Source organism: Engraulis encrasicolus, chromosome 10 (genome assembly GCF_034702125.1).
Source record: "Engraulis encrasicolus isolate BLACKSEA-1 chromosome 10, IST_EnEncr_1.0, whole genome shotgun sequence".
Taxonomy (NCBI): Eukaryota; Metazoa; Chordata; class Actinopteri; order Clupeiformes; family Engraulidae; genus Engraulis; species Engraulis encrasicolus.
This window is the reverse complement of record NC_085866.1, coordinates 56,029,603-56,039,660: the sequence shown is the minus strand read 5'-3', so window position 1 is coordinate 56,039,660 and position 10,058 is coordinate 56,029,603. Positions and strand designations below refer to the sequence as shown.

The 10,058-nt window shown below is 41.9% G+C and overlaps 1 protein-coding gene across 2 annotated transcripts in view; it reads left to right on the top strand.

Moving 5' to 3' along the window:
• Window positions 1-3,811, top strand: part of mybpha (myosin binding protein Ha) — a 35,839-nt gene extending 32,028 nt beyond the window's left edge. For both annotated transcript variants that reach the window (XM_063209397.1, XM_063209396.1), the window contains one exon: window positions 3,149-3,811. The gene's annotated coding sequence lies outside the window, so the exon portion shown is untranslated. The remainder of the gene's footprint in view (window positions 1-3,148) is intronic.
• Window positions 3,812-10,058: the final 6,247 nt, after the last annotated feature.

The window sequence follows — 10,058 nt, the reverse complement described above, 5'->3', positions numbered from 1 at the left end:
TGTGTGTGTGTGTGTGTGTGTGTGTGTGTTCGTGTTCGTGTGTGTGTTTGTGTGTGTCTGTGCGTGCGAGTATGTGTGTGTGTGAAAGAAAAAGCATGTGTTGGTGAAATGAAGAAGGAAGAAGGATCAGGAGGAGGAGGTGAAGGCATCACTCTGGTATTTGGTATTTGGTGCATTTTGCACACGCTGACATCCCTCCCTTGCTCACTTACTCCCTCTCTTTTTCTTTCTATTTGGGGGTCCCAGGCAGGCAGACTGGCAGGCAGGCATCTCCATCTCAGCCAGGCAGTCAGCTGCCACATGCAGCAGCTGGAGTGAACCAGTATACAGTATGGCCATACATGGGCCTCGGCCAAACTAAACCAGCAGAGAATGTGCAGTGCAGTGCAGTGGCAGAGCAGGCCTCTCCCTTGCTCTGTGGGTCGTGAGCAAGCAGGCAGGCAGGCAGGCAGGCAAGCAGGCGTAGGGTGTTGACAGGGCCGGTGCTAGGTATAGGCGGACAAGGCAGTCGCCCACGGCGCCAAATTTGTTGGGGGCACCCGAAAGCTCCACAGAAGGATGTAGAACGTTAATTGAAATAAAACATTAAGCTTTACATTGGCAGTTATTCATGGGCAGTAAGTATATGTAGGTACCAGATCAGCTGTGCTCGATCAGATATACAACACTGTGTTTACAGAAGCCCATTTCTTAACGCACGAAAAGGAAAGGAAAGGGTGTGTTCACCTAGGGTAGCAGATTGTCTAGAACCGGCCCTGGGTGTTGGTTGGGCGTAGGGTCTAAAAATGACACCGGCCCCCCAGCGCGCTTCTCAGAAGGAGCCACAAGGCCAACTTGTTCATATTACCATGACTCGCTCTCCCACTCACTCGCTCAGTGTGGAGGCGCAGGGCAGGGCAGGCAGGCAGTACGGGTGGGTATTGGCAAGGGATTCATGATTCGATGTGCATCACATGCCACGATTCGATACTATCACAATACATTGCGATACATGTATTATTGCGATGCATTGCAATATTTACTTCATTCCTTTTTTTTCACCTGTGCCAACATTATACAATGAAAATATGATGACAAAATAATGATAATTTATATAGATTATTTATATTATATTATTTATATTTATATATAATTTATATATTTATATATATTTATATAGAATAGGTTGCAAAAGGCTAATAATCATTTTTTGAACGTTTAAAATTAATACTGATGATGAATTGAAGCTTGGAAGCACTATCACATCATATCATATGGTTGTTGTCTGGACTGAAGGGTGACAGAAGTTTGAAAGGACATATCATGATATTACATGTGTGTGTGCGCGTGTGTGTGTGTGTGTGTGTGTGTGTGTGTGTGTGCGCGTGTGTGTGTGTGTGTGTGTGTGTGTGTGTGTGTGTGTGTGTGTGTGTGTGTGTGTGTGTGTGTGTGTGTGTGTGTGTGTGTGTGTGTGTGTGTGTGTGTGTGTGTGTGTGTGTGTGTGTGTGTGTGTGTGTGTGTGTGCGCGCACGCGCGCCTATGCCCTTCCATTGCAAATGCAGTACATGCTGATGCACAATAGAAATGGTTTCTGTCTGTTTGTATGTTCTTGTTAGGACCTTCTCACCACATTAACCTAAGGATGTGGCCCTCAGCAACATTAGGGTCATGCGCATGCACTCTTTGTGAATTGCATGAAGCGAATGGTTGCTGTGAGACAGGCAGTGTTTATGTGTGTGTGTGTGTGTGTGTGTGTGTGTGTGTGTGTGTGTGTGTGTGTGTGTGTGTGTGTGTGTGTGTGTGTGTGTGTGTGTGTGTGTGTGTGTGTGTGTTTTGTGTGTTGTGTGTTGTTTGTGTATGTGTATGTGTATGTGTTTATGCATGCTCGCTCATTTGCAGTCTATCAGTAGAAACAGCAGGAGTGTCGTGACCCCAGAACCCACATGGTGAGACATGGCAACGTGGCAAACAAATAACCTTAGAGGTGTATGCTAATCAGTGTGTGTGTGTGTGTGTGTGTGTGTCTGTGTCTGTGTCTGTGTCTGTGTCTGTTTGTGTGTCTGTGTGTGTGTACTGGACGAATCTACATTTCTGAGGCCACTGCTATTAGAGCACACCAACAAGATGGGGCCCTCGCTCCATGTGGGGCCCAAGTCCTGGACCCCTTTTGCTGGGGTTGATGTGTTGTTACTGGTAATAGTAAAAGTGTAAAAACATTTCCTCACTGACAGGTGAGGGCCCCACAAAGATATTAAGGTGTGTGTCTGTGTGTGTGCGTGCGCGCGTTAGTGTGCGCGCGTGCGTGCGTGGCTGTGTACTATTAATTGTCTCGCATATTTAAATTCAAACCACATACAAGGTATTCTCAACATGTCTCTTTGTATTTTCGACATATGAGAGAAGTGTTAGATTTATGATGTGATGCTTTCACTCAGGAAACAGCTGAGGGCTGAGCCAGTCTCCCACAGTAGGGTGTGTCTCACCATTAGATCATAAATTCATACGCACACGCACACCCACATGCAAACACACACACACGCACACCCACACACAAACACACACACACACACATGCCTATAGACAAACACACACACACACACACACACACACACACACACACACACACACACACACACACACACACACACATGCCTATAGACAAACACACACACACACACACACACACACACACACACACACACACACACACACACACACACACACACACACACACACACACACACACACACACATGCCTATAGACAAACACACACACACACTGAGTACACACACACATAAATGCACACGCGCGCACGCACACACACACACACACACACACACACACACACACACACACACACACACACACACACACACACACACACACACACACACACACATACACTGTGGTTACTGCACTCCACTGTGTGGTTGCTTTTTCTCATACCTAACCCTGCCCTTCCCATACACACACACATACCCACACACACACACACACACACACACACACACACACACACACACACACACACACACACACACACACACACACACACACACACACACACACACACACACACACACACACGACGTTAGTTGTACACTGTGCTGCCTTTTCTCCTACCTATGTAACCCTGCCCTTCCCTTCTTTGTGTGTCTTTATTTGCAGAATGTTCCAGAAAACGGTTGAGGAAAACAAATAAAGTCAAGAGGAGACATCTGTATATACATTGAAGAGAATCCGATATGAAGCACCAACCACCTTGAATGTCCATTGTGTTTGTTTGTTTGCTTGTTCAATTGATTGACTGTTTTGTTTTGTGTGCTTGCTTATTTCTGCCTTTATGTGCAGAAGCAACTCCTCAAGAACTGTTTGCAGTCTAGTCTCAGATGACACAGGATGAGATGTCAACCTCCTTGTGTGTGTGCACACACAGATTAAAAAATTATGTGAATGATTGCTGGTTAAGTTGAATTTAGGTTTTGGGTGTTGGTTGCTGGGGTCGCTTCCCTGACCCCCTCAGCAACATCTCATGACATGAGAGTAAACGTGGTGAGTGATGGGCGGTACGTTGGATTGAGGATGCATCATCAGTAGTATGCTAGACTAGACAAACCACCATGCGCTGTAGGAACATTGTCTGCTTCAAGGAGCGATTTCTCCTGATCTGTTTCTGTCTTTCACCCGTGTCCTTTAATTTGTCATTCTCAGTGTGTGTCAAATAAATTAATTGACTATTGACAATATTTATATACATACATTTTTTTGCTTTGCAATTGTACATGAGAATGCATGAATGTATTTAAATTAAAATGTATCTTATAACTGTCAGTGCAGTGGAAGAGAGTCCCTTTCATGAACATCATTCTTTTCTTCCTAGATGATATTTGCCTCGCCAAGATGGACTGTGACAGTGGCTCAGTATACGCATAATGTAGCTTGGTCTTATCATTCCCGTGCACTAGTTTCCTTCGGGTGCTCGGGTGGAATTCTGAAGACATATGCACAAACCAACCAATTCAGCCAAACTAATAGCACAATGCACTCAGTTTGCAATTTTTTACTCACACTTTCCAAAATGCAACAAAACAATCCACTGAACAAAACTCGTTTTGCATCACTGTGAACACAACTGGCTGTTTTACACACAATTTACAAATGATGGAGACACTCCTACACCCCTTACCTCCTTAAACATGACATACTTTGTGAATACAGAAATCAAGAGGCAAAAGGTTTTCTTATTTTTTTACTGCCTGTATCTTGCTGCTGCAATGTGTGTTAGTAATGTGATGGTCATCATGTTAACGATTTGGTACAAAAACATTTCATTTTACAACTGTGTGTAGAGTTAAGCAAACCGTATTGGTTTCTACAATGTATCTACACAGTTTTGGTGATTTGGTGTGAGGTTGTTAGGAACTGCTATAATATTAATCATCTTATGTCCTCAGTAACATTGTAACTATGACACCGCACCTTAGCCAGCAAGCTCTGCCCTACAAAGGCAAAGCGTAGTAACTACACATTTTGTGAAAATTGAGTTAAGACTGAAAAATTGTCTTCATAACACAGCCTTTATCTTGTGACAAAGTCCTATGGACCAGATGTGTCCAGTTTTGAGATATTGCCATGTCAACAGCAATTACAATATCCATCCTAGCACCAAGACTTTGAAGGCATTTTTCTCAGCTATGTTGGCGTAGTTACTGCACTCTGCCTTTGTAGGACAGAGCTGTTTTATTATCATTAATAGAGGACCTCTGCCTTGCGGTATGTAAGTTTGAAACACATCATGGGAGGAGCTGGGAGATATGTGTTGTCAACATATTGCACAGGATGCTGTTTGAATAATACTGAAGATCATGACCTGCACTACTCAATGTCAAGGGTGTATTGCAGACGTAACATCTTGGTACTTCTCTGTTTGTCAACACTTAATTTTAATGGGTCTTTAATTACAGTGGTACTCATTAGGTATAGTGCAATAACTGATGTAATAGCATGTAAGCATAACTATCAGGGCCGCCCCAAGGCATAAGCAAACTATGCGACGCCTTAGGGCCCCCACATCACCAGGGCCCCCTGAGCAGCAAAGGTCCAGGAATAAGTTAATTCTCCACTATTTTCCCATGTCATACATTTCTTTCTCACATACCACTTACTGCCATCATGGAAACAGGAGCCATTACATACACTTACATACATTACACCTCAATGACGGTGGGTACAACATCATTTTTCATGTACCAACCCCTACAATAAACACAGCATATAACAAAGAGTAATAGTTTTGAAGCAAAACTAAGATATTCCTTTATGATAATAATGACTTTTCGTTTGAGAAATTTTGCTGCAAGAGGTGCAGTGATGGGTTCATAACCTACAGACTACCTACCTATGTCCTTAGCTCTCAGCCCTTAGCCCTCACTCGTGCAAGTAAATGAAGCTTATGAAGCATCTGATGCTGAGTAGGTGGTGGTATGGGGGGCCCTGGATGAAATTGCTTAGGGCCCCATAAAGGCTTGGGCCGGCTCTGATAACTGTAGTACATGTTATTAAATCATAAATTGGTAACACTTTATAATAATGGATGCATAAAAAGCATTATAAAGACTTGTTTTTAAAGAAATGTTTTTATTATTTACTACATTTATATTCATGCTTTATGAAATATTTACAAATCACATGTTCAAGATTTTACAAACCTTTTAACAGAGTATTTTTATTCGTTTACCAAAAAATAAATGATGAATAAAAATATTAACATAACATTTACAACTCATTTACAAACATTTGTTAATGTTTTTATTTATTAAGCTTTTTTGCATCCATTATTATAAAGTGTTACCCATATATTTTGTGTATCTACATACCATAACTGGCTGAACTGGTATGTAGATACACAAGACTACACATGAGTACAACAAGAATAGGCTACAGAGTACAATGTAATAATGTGTAGTACAGTTGTATTTACATATTATTACACAAGTTATTCCACTGTAGCAAATGGGTAAGTACAGTGCAATTAAGGCCCCCTTGAAATAAAGTGTCATTTGTATGTATTGGTCACATTTGGTGAGAGGAAGCGCTCTGTCTCTTGATGCACCAGTGTACTTTCAACATGGTGTTAGGGTGGTTACCTCCACAGGAAGAACACAAAAGACCACAGTTGGTCGGGGTCGGGGAGCACTGCTGTTTGTCAGTTTCATTTCTACTCTACCCACACGATGTGAACACCATATGGTACATACACAGTAAAAACATGCAGTGGTTCGGGACACGTAAGGGGGTCGCAGAGGTATTGCAGTGGGTCAGAGGGCACTGTGTGCATAATAAACGTGTGCTTTTATAACCTTTCCATACACTGTTAGTAACAATATCATTTCAGTAGGTAATAAATGTATTTACCTTTCCTGTGATTGACATTAAAGTTTAGCAAAAACGGAAGGTGCATGTTGCGAAAATATTCTTAGGTCCAAAAAGGGGTCCCAGCAGTAAAAATGTAAAGTGGGGGAAAATCCTGCACACTGTCCTCATCTGCAAAGGTATTTTTCAACCCTTCGGACTAGTGACCTCCATCAACTTTACCAGTCTGGGGATCTGTTCAAACGTGCCTGACCAAAAGAGGTGTGCACGAAGATTTGAAAAAACATCTTCGACAAAAAGCCAAATACGGTATATTCTAAAATAGTGTACGATCCTAATACACAGCATCCAGGTAGGTGCTGGTGGCTTGCATGTTCACAATTTAAATAGAAGAGAGATACCAACGCAGTGCATATAATAGGCTACTGTTACAAATTTCTGTGTTGTGTTCTAGTTCTTTTTTAGGTAGCTTATGTGGTCTCCCTCAGAGTTTACCCAAAGGTGTCCGTTCAGCACTAGTAATTAGGCCTACATGAGCACATTTCCGAGTCAAAAAGAGGTGCTTTTAAAGTAACACATCAGATCCCTGATGGGTTTGTGCTGCCAGACTTACTATCACACTTAAAGGATTTATCCGGAGTTGGAACAAGTTTGCCTCATTTTTGCATGTTTGGGATGAAATGCAGTCACTCTAGAGCAAAATCAAGGCAAAGGGATGTGTTTTGAGAAAATTTGATAATATCTCGTTAGCCATATCATCTATGCAATATGATAGAATGAGGGCATCATATCTCGGCGGTTACACACATTTCAAAAACACAACATTTTAAAGTCTTGTAAAGCTCAAAACAACGTCACACGTACCTCGTAATATGTTGAGGGTATCCACACATAAACCGAAGTGTCCAAAGCCCTTCATGTATCCTTGAAAGGTCTGCAGAATGTGTTTTGTGAAGCCAGTCCCGTGACAATATTCCGCTCAAGCCAACTTTTTCGAGACGAAAGTCCACAAAAGTAGATTGCTGAGTGCGTCGCATCATTAGCTGTGGTTACTCGCTCTGGAAATAATCATAGCTCTGTAATAAGCATGGAGTTAACACATTTAATGTGGACAAGTTATTGGGTGGTATTTTAGATAGTAGGCCTATTGCTGTGAAGGGTTTAGGCATACCGAATTATGTGTTAGCCTAGGCTAAATATTATTTTTGGTGCTCTTGTGTGAGAAGACCTTTTGCCTTTTCACTGACAGGTTATGTTTAGGAATTCGTCTTGGTTTAGGCACAGTTCCACATAGTAGCCACTGTACACAGACTTGGCATGCCAACTGTTTCGCTCGCTATCATAGTCGACTTGAACATTTGGTGATGTGTCAGTGCATCGCAAGGCACAGAGAGATGTGCACGAACAACTAACTTTGGACAGAGAGCTTCGAGGCGGCTGCTCAGCTTCGGAATGTAGAAGTGAAATGTAGCCTATTTTCTTCCAACCATTATCAGCTGTCAAACTGGAGCGCGCCACCCTAAAATGCAGCGGTTTGTTTAATTGTTCATCAGTGTCCACAAGAATGTTTACTTTTAGGAAAATAAAACACGTTTTGAAATAGTCTAGGCTAGAGCTACTGTTTGGAGCCATAGGCCTACTTCAACCCTGTAATCCCACCAACTCGAGTCATCCTGCACGTGAGACCGCTTGCTCACGCAGCTTGGTCTAGGTTGTCAATCATGCGGGCAGAGCGAGAGAGAGGAGAGTTCACTTTGAGGTTCACTTCGAGGTTCACTTCGAGATTCCGCAGTTGATAAGCCGCCTCGAATCTCTCGGTCCAAAGTTGAACAGAACAGTTAATAGGCTACACAACAGTGTTTGTGCACATCTCTCTGTGACTTGCCATGCACTGACACATGACCAAATGTTTAAGTCGACAAGGATAGCGAAACAGAGCTGGAGGGCGCCCTGCGTCGGGGTTAAATGGCGCAAGGTCTTCTCACACAAGAGCACCAAAAATAATATTTAGCCTAGGCTAACACATAATTTGGTATGCCTACACCCTTCACTACAATACCACCCAATAACTTGTCCACATCAAATGTGTTAAGTCAGTGCTTATTACAGAGCTATTATTTCCAGAGTGCGTAACCACAGCTGATATCATGATGATGCAACACACTCTGCAATCTACTTTTGTGGACTTTTGTCTCAAAAAGTTGGCTTGACCGTAACTGTAGATATTGTCAAGGTACTGGCTTCACAAAACACATTCTGCAGACCTTTCAAGAATACATGAAGGGCTTGGGACACTACGGTTTGTGTGTGGATACCCCCAACATATTACGAGGTAAGTGTGACGTCGTTTTGAGTTGTGCAAGACTTTAAAATGTTGTGTTTTTGAAATGTGTGTAACCGCCGAGATATGATGCCCCCATTCTATCATATTGCATAGCTGATATGGCTAACGAGGCTAACGCTCACGCTATCTTTCTCAAAATGCATCCTTTTGCCTTGATTTTGCTCTAGAGTGACTGTATTTCATCCCAAACATGCAAAAATGAGGCAAACTTGTTCCAACTCCGGATAAATCCTTTAAAGGGACACTGTGTGAGATTTTTAGTTGTTTATTTCCAGAATTCATGCTGCCCATTCACTAATGTTACCTTTTTCATGAATACTTACCACCACCATCAAAGTCTAAGCATTCTTTATGACTGAAAAAAAATCATTTTTCATACATGAAAAGGGGGATCTTCTCCATGGTCCGCCATTTTGAATTTCCAGAAATAGCTATTTTAAGCTGCAAAAATGACTGCACTTGGGCCATACTGGAAAATATTAGTTCATTACTAAGAAAACTTTCATGTAAAGATCAAATTTTGGCAATAGGCAGCCCAGTTTCAATGCAGTACCTTTTTTGACCATTTCCTGCAGTGTCCCTTTAAAAATGTGCCACAGCACATATGAACATAAATGTTAGGTATCCCATATTTCCCCAGTACCCACTGAGATCTGTGTACGTCTATTTTGAGAGAACTTGAGATACCATTTACCCCATCAGTTTAGACATAGAGTATCCCAACATAAACAGAATTTAAAAAATCCACAGTGCTCAGACAATCATTTACACCACCACTTCAGAGTTCAAGTTCAACATAAACAGAAGAAAAAAGTCCAACGTGCTAAGGTCTACAAGCCTTTAGAAAGGGAATTCAAGGCATTCTTCAAGTCCAAAATATTTTAATGGATAACGCCTACGCGTTTCAACTGCAATCAGTCTTCATCAGGGACAACTTTGTTGCTTCTTGCAAAGATGTTTTTAAAATGGATTCCATGTCATGTGACATGGCCGATCAAAATCAGTGCATTGTGACATACATTTTCAGATACAAATCCCATCACCAGTGCTTTTGCTAAGTAGACAATAGACAAGGACAAACAATAACAAAACTGTCTAATGGGGCCCAGATAAGTTCTCTGTTAAAACAGAGCCTGGATACGGACATCTATAGGTGCCTAGGCACAGGTAGAATTTTGGAAGACTATGACAGTTTCAGTGGCCATATAAGGCAATCCACAACTTAACAGAATGAAAAGTAAGATAATAGTCAATTTAATAAAGAAATGTTGGGGGGAAAGATAATAGGCAAACATGGGGTACTTCATGGAAAAGGAGAAGTCTATTTCTTCATTTAGCCCAGGGTAGGATGTGGCAAGACAA